Source organism: Sinocyclocheilus grahami, unplaced genomic scaffold (genome assembly GCF_001515645.1).
Source record: "Sinocyclocheilus grahami isolate Dianchi unplaced genomic scaffold, SAMN03320097.WGS_v1.1 scaffold1.1, whole genome shotgun sequence".
Lineage (NCBI taxonomy): Eukaryota > Metazoa > Chordata > Actinopteri > Cypriniformes > Cyprinidae > Sinocyclocheilus > Sinocyclocheilus grahami.
In genome coordinates this window covers 2,043,636-2,066,428 of record NW_015505180.1, presented here as the reverse complement: position 1 = coordinate 2,066,428, position 22,793 = coordinate 2,043,636, and the positions used below count along the sequence as shown (strand labels likewise).

Below are 22,793 nucleotides of genomic sequence, written 5' to 3'. Positions count from 1 at the left end.
TCATTCCCACAGTCTCTTGATGCTATTTTCATGTATCATCTACAATCGTAACATAATGTTTTGCCTATGAAAATGCCAAGGTGCTTTCCAATGGGAATTTTCATTGGATGGGTTTGAAATTAAAAGCTCTTGTAAAAACTATTGTGTGCTCTGCTATGATGATGAGTTATTTGGTTGCCATGGTGAAGGAAAGCTGTTATTTTTAATGGTTCTACGCTTGGCGCTACAGAGCCTTAAGCAATGGCACTGACAAACTGCCAACCTCAGCAAATGCTCTGTGTGGGGCATGTTATAAGAGTGAAAGCGCCACACACACACTCACATACATACCTGCGAAGTGTGAATACTGGCACACGTAGACATCTTCAACAGAAATCACCTCCAACAGTCTGCCCTCTTGTGGAGGTGGCCTGTAAACAAACATATTTATTAACCACCTTCAGCCCACAGATCAGATTTTGTATCTAACTATAATTGATTGTATGAGATCTTGTCATTTAGGCTGGAGGACAGAAGGAACAGCTGGGATGGAGACTTGTAACAGAATCAGGGAATAATAAATGTCTCTCAGCTCCACCCTCAGCAGGAGACACGTCCATCCATCACTGCCAATGAAAGATGGCCAGAAAGCCCTGCAGTCTTCACTTCTCCATTTTTTATATCTATCTTTCCTCTTATCCTTATCTTACTGTGATTTTGCCAAGTAGGACATGTTCCTGGATTAATATTGTTGATACTGGAACAACATTTCTTAGTTTGAACCAAAAAGATTTTAGTAATAGCTCCATAAAAGATGACAAAGTACCAGAATGTAGTATAAAGACCGTCCTTACTGCTATATTTAGGATAGTTTTGTCATCATTTACTCATTCTCCACTTGTTCCAAACCTGTATGAGTTTCTTTCTTTAGCTGAGCACAAAAGAAGATATTTTGAAGAATGTTGGTAACCAAACAGTCGCTGGTAGCCACTGACTTTCATAGTACTGTTTTCCATACTATGGAAGTCAATGGCTACTAGCAACTGTTTGTTATCAATGATCTTTAAAATATTCTTTTTTGCGCAACAGAACAGGTGTGGAACAACTTGAGGGCAAGTAAATGATGACAGACTTGTCTTTTTTGGTTGAATGATCCATTTTGAAGCCACATGATAGCTTTGAACAGATCAAAATGTAAGACAGGCCTAGCACTGATACTGGGAAAATGAAGCTGATTAACGCTCAGTCTTGTTAGAGCTATGTTGATTTATACATCCGCCTTATACTGAAGCATAAATTCATACTCATAACACAGGTCTATTTCTGTGCACATATGCTGCTTCAGTGAAACTGGATGCATTAGCTCTGGAGCAGTCTGATGGGTGCTGCAGGATCTGACCTGATGTCCCTTCAACAGGAGGAAAGGTACAGGTCACACTTGCTGCCCGTTGTTGCTCATGCTCCAGTTCAACAGAAAAGTGGGCAGAAAACATGAGTCGATGTACTAAGCAAACAGAAAGATGGTCTTCATGTGTTTTTAAGTATCACAGTTCTCTGATATTTACACACATGATGACTTCTCTCCAATGCATGGCCTGATGGGCAAAGTGTTCAATGCATTCATGCTTCCGAATATCTGCAGAACAATTAAGTTATTCGAGTATTTTCACCATTTTATGAATATTGTGTATTCAGATGTATCATTCAACATGCTAATTTTCACATACTATATAGTATAGATGGCATATTTGGACTTGAGCTAAGTAAACAATTTCTTTTTCAGAGGTTTTATTATCTGCCGCTGAAGTCTGAAAAGTAACAGCATGACTTTTGTTGATTGCTGCACAATTTGAGGTATCATTGATGTCCATAGCATAAACGCTAAAGGTGCAGTCACATTTAGCATCAATTGTTTTTGCAGACAAATTTCAGTCATTTCATTAGGAATCCACACAACTGCGTGAAGATTTCCCCATATATTTTCCTCAACATCAGGTTCAAGTTGGTCACATGGATTCACCGCACTGACCAGCTGAAAGTTGTTTGGTTTGACAGTGATTTTTGTGTGATAGGGCTATTGACAATGGACAATTTTCCTTACAAAATTTCACAGAAAATCCACTAATGTGACCACACCTTAGCCCTATGAGAAACAGTGATAATCTTCCCCTTACCGCTAAAGAGACACTCATCTAGCGCTATTGTTGAGCCGCTATCAGCTTTACACTACTATTTTGCTCTGAGCAGCTGCGGTCAATGTACCTTCAGTGTCCTTTCAGAGCAGCAAAAGAAGACTGGAACCAATATCTATTGGAATCATCCTAAATATTTTAGTCTCTCCAGGTTAATGTAGGTCCTATGAAAATAACTCTTTCTGAAGAGATGGGGCTTTGCGTTAACTAGTGCCATGAACGCCACACATGACGATTAAAGAGCTAAAGGTGAAGTTTCCGTTTGATGTGGGGAGACAGAGACAATGATACTCATTATCGCTGGCGCTGCAAATGTCTCCACCTCTGGATTGGATCAGGTGCTAACAGGTTGACATGAGGGTAATTTCAAGCTCGTCTAGGGTAATTGAAGAGCAGCAATATAGACCAGATTTATAGGCTACATTTTATGGCCAGATGATAACTTTCTCTCATCTGCTGCACTGTGGGACTGTTAGGCTTGGCTCTTTGCCTTAAATTAAAGGAGGTTTGGAAGGATGAGAATAAAAATACAACTCTAAACCACTGACATCAAATCCTGATCTGTAAGGTCTTATGGGGTCAACGTCAAAACCGATGTCCCATGATAAGAACTCATATGCCAGAACTCATTTTAATGCTCTTTTCTGAGAACTGACAAGGATAAATGTTGGAAAAGCTTTGCGATCTTCTTGTGAAGATGATTCAATTCCAGTTGAGAGGGTCACATGTAATTTCACACTACATGGGGAAAGTTGTCACAATGGAACCTGCCAATAACAGTTAGACTTACTGAACTATATTCATTTTGGAAACTTTCCTGTGTGACAATTAGCCTTTTTCCTGCATTTCTCATGACTGGAACAACTGCAGAGAGAGGAATCTAGAGAAAAGTACAATTATAAATCATATTTTTCTTTTTTCTTCTTCTTCTTCCAAATCACCTCAATCCAGTAATAAAAAGCTGTCTAATGTTAGTGTCTGAAGCGGTTGAACAGGGAAACGAAGCGTTCCCTTTCACTTGAAGGATTATCTCTATCTCTGTATGTGTATTGGTTGGCCACCGTCCGTCCGAACTGAAGAAAAAATGAATTACCTCCATAAGAACATTTAACTAAAGAGATAATTGAATCTTGGCTTAGGCCTTTGAACAGCATGGCTCTTAGCAGAGATTGTTATCTATTGGGATATGGATGGATCTCAAATGCTTACTGAGCTGTTTTAAAAGGGGAAATCCTTCAAACTGATGTAGACACTGACAGACATGAACAAAACACTGTGGTCCTTCTAGATTACTGACTATAAATATAAAATAGTTTTAGTACTTTTAAAGCACAAATGACATAACATCTGACAAGATGGGAAGTTAAATGATATATATCACAAACAATTACAAAGAAATGGCAAACACCACATTTAATTAAATGTGAAATTTTAAACTAGGAAATTGATATGTTTTTATTTAAATCTAGTGTTCTGCACATGTCTAGTGTTCTAAACTGTGATAGGTAAGTTTAGGTGTATGGGTTGGGTTAGGTGAAAATAATGAAAATATCATTAACCTGATAGAAAATCAGTTTATGCCGTGTGTGTGTGTGTGTGTGTGTGAGAATGTACAGTCAGTTGATTATAATTGTAAAATAAAATCCTATAGGGTCATACCCTGTCGGGGTTTATTTTGCAATAATGAATAGGCGACAGTACATTATCCCTTACATATTTAGTAGTGTGGAATGTACTAAATATTACAGAAAGGCTAAATGTGACAGAACAACATACACAAACAATGTTTGTGTGAATAAATATGCTCTAATGTGTCCATCTTTGACATGCAGCACAGTCTCTCACTCAAACGACAGTGTGACCATTATCTCCCCTCCGCATTAAGCCAGTGCACCAGGCATCAATTCAATACAAAGCCTTACGCCCTATATATCTGGCCTGGATCAATGCATTGACTCTTTATGCACTCACAAAAGCAGAAAGGATGAGAGTGGATCAAACGGCCCACATTCCCACGCAGTCACTCGGGCATCCTGTAGGACAGCACGGGGTCCTGACGCACGGGGTCCTGCATCTGCTCACACGCCCAACTGACACAATCAGCCTGCGATCTCATGACCACGAGACGTGTTTGAAGCAGTGCTGCCGGAGATGACACGACGACGAGATCTCTGTGAGAAAAGGTTGGAATGAGTCCCTGAGGAGAACAGCTGAGGAAGGGGAATGCTTTGTACAAGATACAGGGATACAGTGATACACTTGAGCATGTGACAGTGCTATCCACACAAAGGTCATGTTTATTTGATTTCAAATACACAGAGAGCATTTTATTGACTATTTATAGGTGTTTCTGATGTTTCTACAGGCTGTCAAACTCCAAAAAGGACAAAAATCATTGTAAAGCACTGAATATGCCTCATCATATGAATGAGCATTAAATTCTGAATTTTAATTATTTTTGACATTTTTGGGGGCATAAAGTCAAACATGTCAGGCGAAGAAAACAAAACCCTCATTAAATCCATGAAAAGCACAAGTACACAATCAAAAAAAAAAATCGAAATATATATATGTATATATAAAATACTTGAAAAGCACATTACGTTATCAAGTACACTGTGTATATATATATATACTGTATATATATATATATTGTTGTAAATAAATGATTAGAGTACATTGTACAAGAAAACATTCAGTTTTTATACTTCATAATTTCACTTTTAATTCCATTTATTATTTGCCGTTTCTTGGTAATTGTGTGTAAAATTACTAGCAATTTCTGAATTAAAAGTTTCTACACCAATTTTTTATAGTCTACACTATAAAAATATTTTTTTGCAGTGGTAAAAAAAACAGTGATTATAGGTTTTACAAGAAAATACTATTTCTAGTATTTTCTAGTAGAGAAAACTACTAGAAAATTTCTAGTAGTGAGTGCATAAAGAGTCAATGCTATTTCTAGTATTTTCTACTTAAAGAAATACAAAGAAACCACAATTAAACATGAAATATTTGTGTAATTTACTAGCTATTTCTGCGTGAAAAGTTTTTCAGGTTTTTCAAGTGAATCCTACACCATTTTTTTCAGTGTATTGAACAATAATAGTATTTTAGCAGAACTGCTTCACTGCTTATTATTATTTTAATAATTTGACAAGACAAGGTTAGTTCAGGTTGTAAAATGTCATGTGGTGCAGCTGCTCGAAAAATTTATAATTACTGATATTTGTAAAATATACTATATATTTTTTACAGTGAATAAGATGTGCACTCAAACTTACCATTTTTGGCAACTATACTATGACAATTATTCTTCCATACAAATCTTTTGCATTCCATAGAAGAAATAAAGTCATACAGGTTTGGAACGACATGAGGGCGAGTAAATTATGACAATTTTCATTTTTGGGTGAAATAAGGCTCATAAGTCTGTGTTAATGGCAGATACGAAATGAATGCAATGTTAGAGAATAAAACCACATATTGCATCACAAAATTTCCTCAAACAGATGCAAATAGACAGAGGTTTGAAAACTAAGTACTTCAATGCAACATTCTCATAAAAGCTCTCCACAAGCTAATGAGTTTGCCTCTCTTGTTTATGATCTGTGGCTGGACTCAAGCTTGAATCCATTACAGCAAAGACGCAAAACCCACAATTAAAGCCATGCCTTTCAAATTCGTTTACGAATCACAAGAAACCAGGTGATCCACAGCATATGTATCAAAGAAAAGTCTAGATCCAAAATAAGACTGACCTAACTGAGTTTTCTATATCAGTACCTTTTTATTTAAGCGAGTTTCACTATGATTTTAAATTCTGCATTGGAAGATTTGCTTAATTAGATCACAGTTTATCCAGCAATCGAGTCCCGTGTTTAATTCAGCCCAGGAAGATTGGATCATTATGTTGACTGCAGTAGATTAAACACATGTGGGTAAATGATTTTTGATGACTGGCATTAAGAAGTACATTGATGGGGTGATTAAATAACGCTTACATGAGTTATGAAAGATTAACTTCTATGGGGGAGAAAAAATTTTTTTTTTTAAACTAAAAGTGAAACAATGTGAACCCCCCAGGCCTGTTGTGGTGGGCTTGTGTATTACCATCAGAGCAACTCACCCTCAAGCTCAGCTCAAGTGCCTTGAAACTGCTAAACAATGAGCCAGGTTGTGCTTGCCGCTAGCAGATTCTGAATTTCCTCAAACAGATGCAAATAGACAGAGGTTTGAAAACTAAGTACTTCAATGCAACATTCTCATAAAAGCTCTCCACAAGCTAATGAGTTTGCCTCTCTTGTTTATGATCTGTGGCTGGACTCAAGCTTGAATCCATTACAGCAAAGACGCAAAACCCACAATTAAAGCCATGCCTTTCAAATTCGTTTACGAATCACAAGAAACCAGGTGATCCACAGCATATGTATCAAAGAAAAGTCTAGATCCAAAATAAGACTGACCTAACTGAGTTTTCTATATCAGTACCTTTTTATTTAAGCGAGTTTCACTATGATTTTAAATTCTGCATTGGAAGATTTGCTTAATTAGATCACAGTTTATCCAGCAATCGAGTCCCGTGTTTAATTCAGCCCAGGAAGATTGGATCATTATGTTGACTGCAGTAGATTAAACACATGTGGGTAAATTATTTTTGATGACTGGCATTAAGAAGTACATTGATGGGGTGATTAAATAACGCTTACATGAGTTATGAAAGGTTAACTTCTATGGGGGAGAAAAAACTTTTTTTTTTAAACTAAAAGTGAAACAATGTGAACCCCCCAGGCCTGTTGTGGTGGGCTTGTGTATTACCATCAGAGCAACTCACCCTCAAGCTCAGCTCAAGTGCCTTGAAACTGCTAAACAATGAGCCAGGTTGTGCTTGCCGCTAGCAGATTCTGTGTAATGCGCCTAAATTAACATGTGATAGTGATTTAATGCTCAACACTTTCCCAGTGTGCGTGAATAGCCTAGTGGACTTACACAAAAGCAGCTTCATGGATCAGTCATTAGCACACCATTATGGTTGCTTTTATGGGCGCTGTCAGCCAGTCCCCATTATGAGCTGAAGTGAAAGGAGGAATCAATCTAAGGAGGAAAACGCTTTTTCCTGAATCAAAGCAGACATTTATCTGAGTGTCCAGAAAGAGCTGCAAGTTAACAGCTTAATCTGAATGTCATTTGTCCATATTCACAGAGAAACTCTTTCTATTCCATATTGTCACAGAAATACAATGGCATCCATTCTGAGAATCTGACAGTCTGAGAAGAGATTGTAAAACAACAAAAATTAATACTTTTGAATTATATTTTGGTGCAGCCAGTTACCCAGCATGCCTTGCAGCAGGCTCCGAAGAGATTGAGTTCGAACTGAATTCTCACGTTACCGTCTTAAATGGTGTAAAACGAGTTTGTGGTGGTGTTTATAGGACTCTGTATTCTAGAATTTGCTGTATGCGTTTATGTGGTTACCCTCATTTAAATCTATAGTGCCAAAATTGTAATGCTGGGTTGTCATGCCTTCATTTTATTTTATTAAAACCTCATACTGATGATGTCATTAAAAGATTCTAATTTTATTTCAAGGAATATGACATCACACAAAAAATATCTTATGTATGTATGTATGTTTTAATATTTGTATGTATATGGTACAAGCGGTTTTGTTGAGTAATCATATTAAAATCATTTGATATTAGTGTGTTTTTCAGGTAATGTTATGAATGAGTTAGCTGTAGTTGCTTAGATTATTTTTATAGCATTTGGTGTATGAGCAATGAAGGAAAAAAGTGAGCTTCTGAAATAATTGTTTTAGAGAAAGAAAAGAATGAATAATAATTTTGGAGCTTTTAAAAAAAAATTCCACCTGAAGAAATGAATAACGCTTTGTAGTGAAGCTGGTTGCCCATCATGCCCTGCAGCAGGCTCAGAAAAGACAAATTTTGGACTAAATACTTGTCTCATTGTCTTAAATTGTGTAAAACAGTTTGGGAGAGTGTTCATTGAAACTTGCACTTTTAGAATTTGCTTTTTTATTGCATGTTGCGTTTGTGAGATTACCCTCATGTAAGTCTATAGTGGCAAAAGTGTAGTGCTGGGTTGACAAGTTTCTGTATTGTATGTTGTGTTTGTCTTTTTAACAATTTAATAATGTCAATTAAATATTCCAATTATATACTCATCATTTGTTTTGTATGAAATGATTTGTTTTACAAAAACAACTGTGTTTGGTTTATATCATCCTAACATGATCTTGTATTATAGTTATTTTTAGTGCATTGTATATTAAATATTTACACTTATAAAATATTATTATTTGTAAATTCATGTTTGTTCCACTGAGTAATATTTTAAGTGTAAGTAGTGGTTAGACATGTTGGAGTTAAATATCATTAAATATGAAGTGCATGAATAATTTGTATTCCTTCATTAATTTTGTTTTTGTTTTGTGTGTTTATTAAGAGAGCTTGGCTAATTAGGCTAATTAGAGATAATTAGCCTAATAAAAACACATTTTTCTATTAAACACACTTGTTTACCATTAAAACTGAACCTAAATTATAAAATCACCTTGAGATCATTTAAAACCTTTCGACATTGGTTTATAGGTTTGTGATATCAATGGCCTCTAGGAGTGAACCATCAACATTTCAAAACAGTATGATGTAACAAAGGTTTTTTTGCTGACATCACGTGACTTGGTCAGTTTGATACGTGCTCTGAAACACAGATTTGAAACAAAATATTTGTAAATGTTGTTTAAGCTTCATTAATTCGTTTCGAAAAAACATGTTTTTCAAAAGATCACACAAAATCAGTCAAAACAATATATTAAACATCGGTACATGGGATCACATTAAGGTAAATAATAAAAATTATTAAAAAAAGCTTTGAAACAATACAACATAACAAAAGCTGATTTGCTGAAATCACATGACTTGGCCAGTTTGATCCACTGTAAGCCCTAGTCGTAAATAGTTTTGAAGCTTCACGGAGCAGTGATTTGAAAGTGCCCAACACTGGAAAAATTTAGCTTTTTAAATGATTTGAATTGGAATCAATTGTACCGATTCCTTCACAAAACGACTCACTATTTCGAAACACTCAAAACACAACACACTAGCGAAACCTGCTGGTTAAAATGTGCAAATTCAATGATAACTCAGCCCAAACATATAATTATTTTACAAACCACTTGCAAATGTCTTCATGAAAGTCTAATCTATTAAATTAAAGCTACAAATCATTAAATGCCATTAAATATGAAGCTGTATAATTTGTGTTCTTGCAGTGTTTGTTTAGAGTGTTTTTAGAAGGTCTTGGCTAATCAGGCCAAGTAGAGACAATTAACTATCAATTCACTCTCCTTTTTTCATTAGTCACATGTGTTTGTCATTAAAACTGACCTACATTTTAAAACTGACACGAGATCAGTTAAAACCATATGTTAGAAATTGGTGCACTTTGGGATTAATGCCCCCTAGTGGCAAACGATCTAAATTATAAAACGTTCTGAAACGTTATGACGTAACAAAGTCTTGTTTGCTGACATCACATGATTTTGCTAGTTCGATACGCACTGCGAAACACTGATTTGAAACAAAGTTATAAAAGCTGCAGAACATCATGACGCAGCGGTTCAAAATGGCCCAGTACTAGAAAAATTGAGCTTTTCAAAACTGAATCAATCGTACCAATGCTTCACAAAATGACTCATCATTTCAAAGTGCTCAAAACCTGCTGGTCAAAACATGTAAATGCGATTACCAATTTAGACATTGGTTCATTGGTTCACATCAAGGTCCAAGGCCCCCTAGTGGCAAACCATGTAAATTATAAAAAGTTTCGAAACACTAGGATATAACAACGCCTTGTTTGCTGAAATGGCCAGTTTAACATGTTAACTTGGCCGGTTTGATACATGTTTTGAACCAATGGTTCAAATAAAACATTTATGTTTTTAAAGCTTTATGAAAAAGGGCTTTGAAAGCACCCACCGTTAATGCATACAGTGGATGCAACATAAAATGTGGGTGCTGTTGTCATTAAAACAAAATTCTAATTATGCTCAACATTTTTGCATTTCATTTGAAAAAGAATGCAAAATAGAAGCATTTTCACCATCAATCTCAAGCATTTTGGATCCACTACACATCCTCCACTACGTGAGCCAATAAAGCCTCTTTCACTACTGCAAGTATTCATGGATATTCTCAGATGGTCTACCCAAAAATTCCGGATGACTTCACATTTCCATTCTTGCAACATAATTGCCATATATCAGCAAACGGAGGAAGCACATGCCACAACAGAACAGCAATCTGTCCACTGCAGAGCCAAATGATAATGGCAGCATGTTTCTTATTTCAGGCCTCTGAGAACATGCAGCTACATCTGTGATCAGAGCTCCACTCACACGATTCGCTTTGGCTCCAGGCATCCATTCCGAGTCAGACGTGAATTGAGGGTCAGTTATTTAGAGATGTAATAAAGAGGATCTGTCTTTAATTAAATATACCCATCAAAGCTTTGAGGTCGAGTACCTGGGTTTTGTTCCCAGAATGCACTCTGGCATGTTATGTGTATTTATTATTTCAGTTAGCTTTGGAGACACTGCACTGACCTCCAGCCACAGAGTGTTTTAATGTCTCAAAGAGATCCAAGTATAGACTAATTAAACACAGAGTGATCGGTCACTTGACTGCATCAGGAGGCGAAAGCTGCTTCGAATCCCTGTGGCAATATCTTATTTTTATCTCTTGCAGACAAAAGGAAGAAAAGATGGTGCTATTCTGCCTGTGTTCACATGACAAAGACACAAAATGACATCTCGCCTGCACTATGGAAAAACTTATAACGGCAACTGATGCTCATCTTTCTTTCAACTTTTGTCAGATTACATTAGTTGACTTTAGACCTGAATAATCTACTCTCATATGCAATCTTTAAGAATATGTACTCAAAAAATGCTGTTACTTTTGCAATTTACTTAATTTGTGTTGAGATTACATAAATTGCTTTAACTGAAATTGGACAGTGGGTTTCTAGTTCCCATCATGCTTTCCCCTCATGTCATATCCATTTTAAGTTTTGATGAATATTAAATTGATTACATAACTGGATGCTCTTGTAGAGGAGTGAATCTACATCAACATTACCCAAATACCCAGCATGCTTTGCATGGGACTAGATTGAAAGAGTAAAAATTTAAATTAGGCGTTATTTTGTGTGTTTTTGACAATAATAAGTAAAGGAGCAGACTTGTTAGTGTTTAATGCTCTGATATGTCAGGATTTAGAAGAGTATTTGGGGGGGGTGGATGGGGGTACCCATCCTCAATTTGTGCTGAAGAATTGTGAGGATGGGTACATAACAACTATCACTTAAATCAGGGATTCTCAAATCTGGCCCACGAGATCCACTTTTCTGCAGAGTTTAGCTCTAACCCTAATCAAATACACCTGAGCATACTAATCAATGTCTTCAGGATCATTGGAAAATCACAAGTGAGTTTGATCAGGGTTGAAGCTAAATTCTGCAGCGCATTTAGATTTGAGGAACCCTGGCTTAAATGAATGATTACTGATTTAAATCTGCTATTAACAGCTATATGTAATATTCTGTCATCTGACATGTCCGTTTCTACATCTTCAAGCATGAACAAAATGATCTGGTTCCTCAACTCAAAAACATTCAATTAAGAAACCATCGGCTTTGCACGCAAGCTGTAAATGTGATTAATGCCAATTAAAGCAGATAAGGTAATGCGTCTGTCCTAAAGGAACTAAATGACATTAACTGGCTCCATATCATGTCTGTACAGTGTAAGCCACTCACTTTAATGCATCTATTTGCATAACGTACTGCAAATTCCCCCGTGTGGGTGTCTGTCTTATCTGCTCTAACCTGGTAAAAGGTTGTCAGATCTTTGAACATGCTTACACCCAACAAAGGCATTCATGAATCTGAATTAATTTAACTTGAATTTAGCTGATTGATGCGAACATGTACCTACAGATACAGCATATTATGATGAGGCAGCTGCCCATAATGAGCTTAAGCGGTTTATCCATTCTAAGGTTACAACATATGCCTTATAACATATGGAGGAAAGACTTCTATTATACAGCAAATAGAAAAGAAAAACAGACAAAGACTGAAATTATAATTTGAGAAATAAGGCTAAGATATAATGACTACACAAAATACATTTATATAGGAGTTTATACATCATAATTTAAATATATATATATTTCAAAACTTAAATTAATGGTAATTTCATTATAAATAATTATGTAAATGTATTTATTCATAATAAATATGTATTTTAAAAACATGATACAACATGTTGGATTTAAAAAATTTGGTGAAAATAATATTTAATAACTGGTTTCAGTAATGAATTTCCTATTCCTATTATTAGAAGAAACTAGATACAACACATTTCGATATTTATTGTCATAGATAAAATACTTCCACATATATGTTTTAAGTCAAAGCACTATGGGCCATTGAAAAAGGAGGCCATATGTTCTGGATTAACAATCAAAGTTTATGCAAGAAAAAGCGTCATTATGTTCAATTTGTTTGCCAATTAGTCTCTGAGGCAAACCCACTCATCAGAATGGAAAACCTGAGCAGGTCAGACCTCTGAGAGGCCCTGCGCTCATAGTCACACAGTAAGTCTCGCCCTTGACCCCGCAGAGCAAGGGATTGTGGGTAGGCCACTTTTGTTGAGGATGCCCCATCCCCTCCCCCCTGTGGATTTGCAAATGGCTGACAGAAGGAGATTGATTGATTGCAGTGGGAAGTTAATCTGTCCCAGGACCCGTTAAGCACACGGCTTCCCAGCACACTGGAGCGGCTCTGAATCAAGAGGGCCATCTCCAGATTGCAGGGCAACATTGGTGCAATTGGAGGCTGACCTTTCTGAGTGTCCTACACAGTAATAATCAATACCGTCCCCTGCCTTACTACAGGACATAAGAAATGATGAATTCATTATAAATTGACTTTCTTTTGTGGATTAGTCAGACAGAAGAGGGAAACATAGAGGATGAATCTTAAGGGATCCGAAAGGACACTTCCACTTAAATAGTACAAACCAACCGGTGTTGCCAACATGGACATTTATTATGCTACTATGCTGCAATATATTAACCATACTAATCATACTAACGCTATTATGTTTATTAATCTGAATTATTTGCAGATGTTCTTGTTCTAAACCTACCTTCTCAGGCTCGGACGGATGATTAATTTAAAAAAGGAACGGAGTGGAGAAAAAGGAGACTTTTAGTCCATGTGTGTTAGCTTTGAAGTCATCTATATGCTGGAGTATTCCAAAAAAAAGAAAATGTCCCTGCCTCTAATACCACCTGCAGCCAACTAGCAAGTAGCACATCATGGCTCATGTATGTGTGGTAACTAAAGCCTATGGGATATTTTTTCGCTGTTCAGAAAGTCCGGCCCAAACATCCTGTTTCGGATGGAATTATTATGAATTGTTGTGATCCATTTGGTTTATAGTAAAATATACTGTACATATTCCTTTTTATCAATGACAACATCAGTTGTCCTTGTGGGCAACGCTCTGACATGCAGTGCGGTTGCACCATGGATGACCTGACATTGAATCTCGGTTTGTGGTCTTTTCCAATCTGGGCCCACTCTTTCTCTCTTACTTTGTTTCCTACTGTCCTGTCTGTATAAAAGAGGCAAAAAGTGCCCAAAAACAAGTAACACAACACATTTAAAGCCTGAGAAATGATGCATATGAAAGATAAAAATGCTAAACAGATGCACATTAAGCATCTGTACTGGTTAAATACACATTTGACCACATAATTAAAATTACTTGACACTAATCATACATAATAACCATTTTTAAAACTGTTACTATTTGAACATTCTTCCACAAAGAGCCAGTATGTGATATGTTGGTGCTGGGATGCTATACTGTGATTAAAGAAATTGTGAAAAAGAAGTGCACTTAATTGTATTGAATGTGCACTTAATGTACTTCAAATCTCCAAATATAACTTGAAGATAATATAATATTAATAAAATAAAAGACCACTCTACATGTCCACCACGCTTTTATAGTAAACAGTAAAATCATCCTTATAGGAAAAACATCAGGAAAGAAAACTCGTCAAGTCATTGCAATGAATTTGGAGCGATTGCTCTTTTTTCTTTTCTTTACGTATGTCAGTTGTCTGGCATCCTTGGACTCTATCGTGATATGAGCCAGTGCTTTCATACCGTCTCTCTGTCATTCCGTCTTCACTAAAACTATTCTCCATGGAGAGGCTGAAAAAATCCCCCCTCATGTAATCAGTCATGTTGTCTGTTCAGCTGCCAGATGTGAGGGCCATGAGCACTTAGATCTCTATCTCTGTTAGAGGCTCTTCTCTCTTTGCAAAATGTTCTCTCTTCTTCACCGAGCACCATGCACGCCGCAGCCCTGCTTACTCTGCTTTATTCGCCCTCTTCAGACAAATCTCCCTAAATGAAGCGGAACGCAAACTCATCGGAGGTCCTGTCACCCAATTTTGGATAAGATAGATCAGTCCTGTCTGCTCATCTTGGGTGGATGTTCCCTGCCGTGCTGTGGGCTTCTGAGGGCCGGGGTGTATATTCTGGAGGGGGGCCGGTCAAATATTTAGTCTCAGTGCTGTCAAAACACTTTGGCAGCTGCTTCCCACACTAAAGTCGAAACCTCATCGAACTCATAAATCACATGAGCCGTGACACAGGTTTGTGGGACGCTGAAGGCCATTTTTCAGCTCAGTACTAGGAGTTTCTTTTCCTTTGACATAAATCTCAGTTCATTCTTCTGTGACAGGCAGCTTAAAGAATATCTTGACGTTGTTGTTTTTTTCAGTCCAGCTTATAGCTTCCCTCAGCCGTTTATCCGGTAGGTCTAGAAACGTTCCAGCGTACCGTCATAAATTTCAAGCGGCAAAAGTAATGTTTTATTCAGAAGGAAGAGCATGCATTGCAGATGCTCATAAATTTCTCAAGATTTATCCAGATAGTGGAAAGATTTTATTAAAAGTCAGGAAATTATTTGCTTGTTCTTGCCTGGAAAGTTTAATTTCCTTCTAGCTCTGATACTGTTATTAAATCTAATCTGTGAGTTTTCAAGAAGTCAAGTTGAAATTTTTGGATTATAAAGCTGAGGTAGTGAATGTCAAAATGTGCATTCACGGAATCCCACCAGTCATAATGATAATTGCATATAAACAGCCACTTACCTCATTCCTTCCGACTATTATTTGGTCAAACCTCCATCCCAACATCTTTTTTTTTCAGAGAAGTTTAATTTCCTTCCAGCCTTAATAGTATAAATGATCACAATCTGTGGTTTTAAAAGAGCTAAAGATTGTGTTTGTGCATTATCAAGTTGATCTCGCAACGCATCTGAAATAATTATGCTGATTACTCGCTAACATGCATTAATGCATATGCACACACAAACACTCACACTGCCTCCATTCGTGTATTAACTCGCTGCATATTAAAGTGTGTCTAAGGCACTGATGGTCTGTGATGATTCAGCTGCTGGCGGTGTCTGACACAAACAAGCACATCAAGCAAATCTTTTAAGGAAGCGACTATAACACACACACACACTGGAATAAGGAATTATATTTAATGATATTAAAAAATAGATGAAGAATATATGTATATGGAACTAAAAGTATGAACCCAATTCAGACATTTGGAACGATAAGAATGAATGAATGAATGAATGAATAGCATTTTATTTAAACAAGATCCATCCAAATTAAATAGGCTAAGAGTCATAAATAAATAAATATATTTTTTAAATTTTATTTTAAGTTCCATTCATAATTAAATTAAATGATCACAATCTGTGGTTTTAAAAGAGCTAAAGATTGTGTTTGTGCATTATCAAGTTGATCTCGCAACGCATCTGAAATAATTATGCTGATTACTCGCTAACATGCATTAATGCATATGCACACACAAACACTCACACTGCCTCCATTCGTGTATTAACTCGCTGCATATTAAAGTGTGTCTAAGGCACTGATGGTCTGTGATGATTCAGCTGCTGGCGGTGTCTGACACAAACAAGCACATCAAGCAAATCTTTTAAGGAAGCGACTATAACACACACACACACTGGAATAAGGAATTATATTTAATGATATTAAAAAATAGATGAAGAATATATGTATATGGAACTAAAAGTATGAACCCAATTCAGACATTTGGAACGATAAGAATGAATGAATGAATGAATGAATGAATAGCATTTTATTTAAACAAGATCCATCCAAATTAAATAGGCTAAGAGTCATAAATAAATAAATATATTTTTTTAAATTTTATTTAAGTTCCATTCATAATTAAATGGGCTCAAAGTTAATGAATACTTTCCATTAAATAATCAAGCAACTTAATCAAAGATTATCAATAGGATTTTGAATACAGCAAGTAAATAAATAAATAAGATTTATTTATGTATTTATATATAATAAGTTGTATTCAAAATCCTATTGATAATCTTTGATAATTAAGTTACATTATTGAACAATGATTGATAAGTTACTTGATTGAATTTTAAGTATTTGTCTATATACTTCTAAACATCATCTAACCTGCATCTCCTCAAACCCACACTGCTGTACTGAGCATTCACTGAAAAAAGGTTTCCTTCCATGTTCCTGATCCTAAATTAGTCTTAGTCACTGCTTTCCCAGGTCAGGATAAACTCTTGAATTTGCATTAAGCTATTGCACACACCTCATTTGATTCTGGTGGCTCCAGAGCTCTTGACACACAAGTCTAAGCTAGTCTGTTTGGGCAAGAAGTAGATGACGGCGTCTGAAGTCTGCCAGCGTGTCCCAGTTCTTCTTTAGCTCTGCTGCCCTCACGGTTCAGCTCCCCAGGTCAACAAAATCTTGTAGCCTGCAGGCTGTACGAAAACGTCCCAAGAAATAAAGGCAGTATATCTAGTGGATTTTAAAACCATTTGCCAGAGTCAAGCTCAGTCAGAAAAGAACAGATCCAAGTTTCTCTTCCTGCCTGATATTATCTGTGGTCTATATCCTTAAATTGATGGCTCCACTGAAGTGGCTTTCCAGCATTAGCTTGCTGTGCCTGGCCAAATACATTTAGTCATGGTTCATAAAAGAGATTTGACAGGTGATATGGTCACTGAAGAGGTGTTCTGTTGAAGTAGAATGAAGCTTCCATCAACGGAGACATTGGAGGTGATTGTCTTCAGAAACATTTTTTGTTATATGCTGGTAGAAAGTCTCCTCACATCCCGATAACAATCATTAAGTTAAGTGGTCTAAATGTTTTTTGTTTGTTTTAAACTTTTACTTTATTTGTTACATTATTTCAGGAAAAAACAAATGTAATATTGTAAATCACTTTGTTTCTCAAGTAAATGTGTCTTGGTTTAAGAATGTTGTGATATTTGTACTGGAAAACAAGACAAGCATACTAAGAAATAAATTTGTTTTTCTACTTCAAAATTTCACAGTTAATCATGTCACTTGCCTTTTCTTTGTAATTATTTGTGAAATTTACTTGCGATTTCTGTGAGAAAATAGTTTCGAACACATTTTTTTAGTGAAGGATTTCACAGAAAAGTCTTTAAGATAATGCACTAAAATTAATTTTGATTTCATTATGCTTGCATGAGACAAATCTCAACAGATTACACTTCAAAAATTGCCTTTAAATATATAAAATATATATATTTTTTAAGTCAATCACCTGACATTCATAGTATGATTTGCACACTGGACTTTTATGTAATTATACCAAAGTCATTCTACATGTAGCCATTTACAATCGGGTCTGTAAATGCAGTTTCTTGAAAGGGTAATTGCATTTCCTGCTATCTAGCTTGGAGCCAGTCATTACAGAACCTGTTTTCCAGTCCAGTCATGCACAAGGTTATATCTGCAAACATGAGAGGTCCAGGATATGGTTTTCCTTGACCTACTCAAAGGTTAAAATCTGTTAAAATCTGAGGATCCGCAGTGATGAAGGACAACATTTGGACGGTATCTCTCCAGGCTCAAAGCTAATTCCAGGGTTAACAGGCTGTAAATTGCATTGCCACGACTACTACAGTGGTGGCGTCCACTCGGTTTCACATTCCATTCCAAGAATGCCAAACAGTCGAGCAGACATGAGACAAGGATCACAAGATGACCTCAGAAGACCAAGTGGATCTTACCAGAAAAGTATCCTTAGCCAGTATTCCAGTCTCAAAAAACAATGTTGCATAAAACTATATTAATTAGACAATCTGGACATCTCATGCCATTAAATTACTTCAATGGATGTCATAAACTGTTTGCTGTCCAGTCCCATGTCAATCACCTGACATTCATAGTATGATTTGCACACTGGACTTTTATGTAATTATACCAAAGTCATTCTACATGTAGCCATTTACAATCGGGTCTGTAAATGCAGTTTCTTGAAAGGGTAATTGCATTTCCTGCTATCTAGCTTGGAGCCAGTCATTACAGAACCTGTTTTCCAGTCCAGTCATGCACAAGGTTATATCTGCAAACATGAGAGGTCCAGGATATGGTTTTCCTTGACCTACTCAAAGGTTAAAATCTGTTAAAATCTGAGGATCCGCAGTGATGAAGGACAACATTTGGACGGTATCTCTCCAGGCTCAAAGCTAATTCCAGGGTTAACAGGCTGTAAATTGCATTGCCACGACTACTACAGTGGTGGCGTCCACTCGGTTTCACATTCCATTCCAAGAATGCCAAACAGTCGAGCAGACAAGGATCACAAGATGACCTCAGAAGACCAAGTGGATCTTACCAGAAAAGTATCCTTAGCCAGTATCCCAGTCTCAAAAAACAATGTTGCATAAAACTATATTAATTAGACAATCTGGACATCTCATGCCATTAAATTACTTCAATGGATGTCATAAACCGTTTGCTGTCCAGTCCCATGATGAAGTACATCAAAGCAAAGCAAGTGCCTACTATCCCTGAACCACAGAAAATATCAAAGTTGATTTGCCCTTCTGTCTGAAGCAAGCTCAAGCTCTCTCAAGACATTTCCAGAAAGATGTGTCACAGAGCAAAGGAAACAACCGAGAGCTATTGACAGTGTAACCAGCCTTGAAACAATCCCAAAATACAAATCTATTAAAATAACACAAAGCAGAAACGTCCCATGCGCTTGTGATCAAACAGTGCACTTCATTTCACTTGAAGTACTGCAGAGAGATTTATGCTTACTCATATTTCATGGTGACTAATGATGGTGCATATTTCTGTGACACACACACACAAAAAAAAAGATCTTGCAACAAAATGACCCACCGGGTAATATTTGGTGGTGTTACTTTGAAGTCGTCCTCGCTGCGTGCCAAACAGATGCAATGAGTTTCAAGAAACAAGCAATTTGTTTGTTCACAGTGAAAATGAAAATGTTCCACGATGTTGTAAAATTGAAGTGGTAAAAGTGATTTTTCTCAGTTAGTTCACATGTTTTACATGTTTCAATCTGTTATTAAAATTGTGAGTTGTCGCTCACATAATACAATAATGCAATATAATATAATATAATATAATCTTGCTAATTTTATATATAGCATTTTATATAACCTAATTACACACATTTAAATAATATTTTGAAACATTATTATATTATACAAAGTAATACAGTGAATAATAAATAAATACGTAAATTACAACCCAGGGTTTACAAAAGTAACATGCAGAATTAATTACTACCTTTATGAATTACGTTAATCCAAGGTTAATTTGAAGTGTTTACACTCTACATGAGAGGTCAGTTTTACTAATGGCTCACTTATAGTTGTCACTGTACATTAAACAGAGGAAAAAGCATTTTAACACTGAAAAATGACACACTTCCCCTTTAACTCAGATTTGGGTTATATTTTTTGTCATGTGTCTTTGTAGCTTAACTGTATGTAACAAAGGTAAGAGCTTCTCAGACATCCTGGTCCATATTTTCTATGAAATGTAATAATTTGAGCCGTCTGGCTGCATGACCTCCCTGAGCAAATCTCTAACAGCGATGACAAGTTTGAAAAAGATTTGGGCCCTTCTCATTTCCTGAACGATTATTCGTATCTTGACCACAGAAACCAGAAACATGGAGCATGATGAAAAAAGACAAATGCACGAGTGCCTTTCCTTGGGCCCCTTTCAAAGCCATGCCAAACTGTCCACCCCTCCCCAAAGAGCGCTGAGTTACTGCCCTGCAGTCCTCTTAAAGCGTTTTTCCCTAAATGTCGAAGAACAGCTCACAAAAGCGCAGATCTGCCAGCAATACTACACCCTGACACTAGTTTTATTAGAAACATTTGGAGGCATTGTTACAAGAACCACTCAAATACATGCAAAGAAAGAGAGAAAGGAGCGGATAAACGAGTTTGTGAGAGAAAGCAAGAATCGAAAGTAGCATGAGGAAGCTACAGAACAAGCAACAAAAGAAAACACAGCTCTTCCTTCATGACGGTGTGGCTGATGAAGGTGTCTGCAGGGGGAAAATGACAGCCGTTGAGATAACAACAGTCTCATCCTGAGGCTGATAAGATCTTATTAGAGCTCTTTATAGTCCTGGCCGACTCCACAGATGGATTCTATTAGAGCCATCTTCACACCATCGTCATCCAGGTCCTCATAATTGCTGAACAAACATAAAGACTCTCCGAAAGTGAACAACTGGGAACACTCGAATGAGGAAAGAGATAATAGGGAGAGAGGGTGAGTTGCATGTTGTATGATCGGCAAGAAGAGTAATAGAGCCATATTATCATGCCTTTCCCACTAGCAAATAGTGCAAAAAGCCAAGGAAATGAGGGATGATGGCTAATGTCACCCCATGCCTGAATTGTATTTGTATGTGTGTGTGGGCACAGAAAGAAAAAGATGACTAAAAAAATCCCATTTAAATGTCCTATCTTCCCTGTTACTGAAAGTTGGGTGGTCACACTTCACTTCATGTTCCTCTGACTTTTCATTCACACAAAAGTGTAATTAAAACATTTGAATGAATTATAATGTAATACTGTAATATAATATAATATAATACAAAAGATCTAGTATGACATCATATCCTATTGCCCATTTTCACACACATTGTGGGCCCCCAAATAATGTTTGAAGCCAAATGTGATTACACCTTTAGGGTGGAAAATGTGAAGGAATGTTGGGAAGGGAGAGTGTGAAAGGAAAAATACATTATCATGCATTGTAGCAGCATTGTCTCCAGCTAACATTGTGTGGAATGTGCGCAGAGGCCTGATAAGCCCAGTATGGAGGTCTGAGCATGCTGGAAAAGGCAGAGAGCGTTGAACAAACCAGGCTTACTGTGTCCCTGTATGCTCTCGCTTTGCCAAAAAACCTCCAGGGGGACAGACATTTTGCTGATTGTAAAAATTATATTCACACCACTCTCTACTTTATGGTGTTTGTGCATTTTAGAATTTTAGTCTAGTAACCTTGACCACGTCTGTGGTGTAGCAGAGAAGAATTAAACAGCCTATTTAAATCCAGGCATTCCGTGCAAATGGATGACCTCTGTCCTGTGGGAGACACTTTTACAATTACATTCTCATTATGTACTGATGAACAGTTATATAGAACACATTACAGTCAGAAACACGCGTGTTTTAAGTTTAAGACCCATGAGTCAGAGAGACACTGACGGTCACTGTTGGGAAGGTTGGCGAACAGCGCTCTGTGTAATGAGAACATGAAGATGTAGGAAGAAACACATGGTTCTTATTTAGAGAGAGAGAGAGAGAGAATGAAAAAGAGAGGCAGGCATTCCATTCTGCAGTTGGTTTCTACAATGGATAATCTTACTCCATCATTTATTATATGTAAGCATAAGGATGTTTCTTCAACTATAGGGACCTTTGTGCTCTGTGGACTTTTGGAAAAACACTAGTTTATTTGATTTGTCCACTAACAGTTGATATATCTCATTACAGCATCACAGAAAATATTTGTCATTTTTTTCTATAACACATCAAATGATGCATTGTGTTGTTATAGACTTCTGTTGTGGAAATTATGTTATGGAAATTATATGACATTTATATTACATAAGAGTAAAATAAAATAATAAAAAACTAAATCTAAAAATGCAATTTTTTTTATTTTAATAACAATAAATCAACCCCTAGGACAAAAAAAGTGCCCATAGCTGAAGAAACACCCATAAATTTATGTCGGGCTTTGCTTCTACACAGGCATAGCCAATGTCTGTATATGCGTATAATATTAATGTAATTTGACAAAGTCTTTTACATCTTCCCACAGGCCTTTGCATGTAATGAGTCATTTCAGAGATGTGCAGTCTGCTGCTTTGAGAAGTGGAATCTCTGTCCAATAAGATAATAGTATGTGGGCTACAGATAGACAGATAGAGGACAGCCAAAGTACCCGTATCTCACATGGCTGTACGGGTAACCCAGAGGTCACAGATTACATCCTATCAGCAGAACCAGAAGGAATCTACTGTTTTTTTGCATTGTTTTAATAAACAAACACACAGAGACTGGGGATCTGTATAAGTCTAATGAAATATGGTTCATCAAATATATAT

The 22,793-nt window shown here is 36.6% G+C and overlaps 1 long non-coding RNA gene across 1 annotated transcript; it reads right to left on the bottom strand.

The window, feature by feature from the left end:
* Positions 1–347: 347 nt before the first annotated feature.
* On the bottom strand, positions 348–13,507 carry LOC107595544 (uncharacterized). Its single transcript, XR_001610277.1, has 3 exons — positions 13,411–13,507; positions 4,143–4,342; positions 348–410 (listed from the first exon to the last, which is right to left on the bottom strand). It is a non-coding gene; the product is annotated as an uncharacterized lncRNA (long non-coding RNA).
* Positions 13,508–22,793: the final 9,286 nt, after the last annotated feature.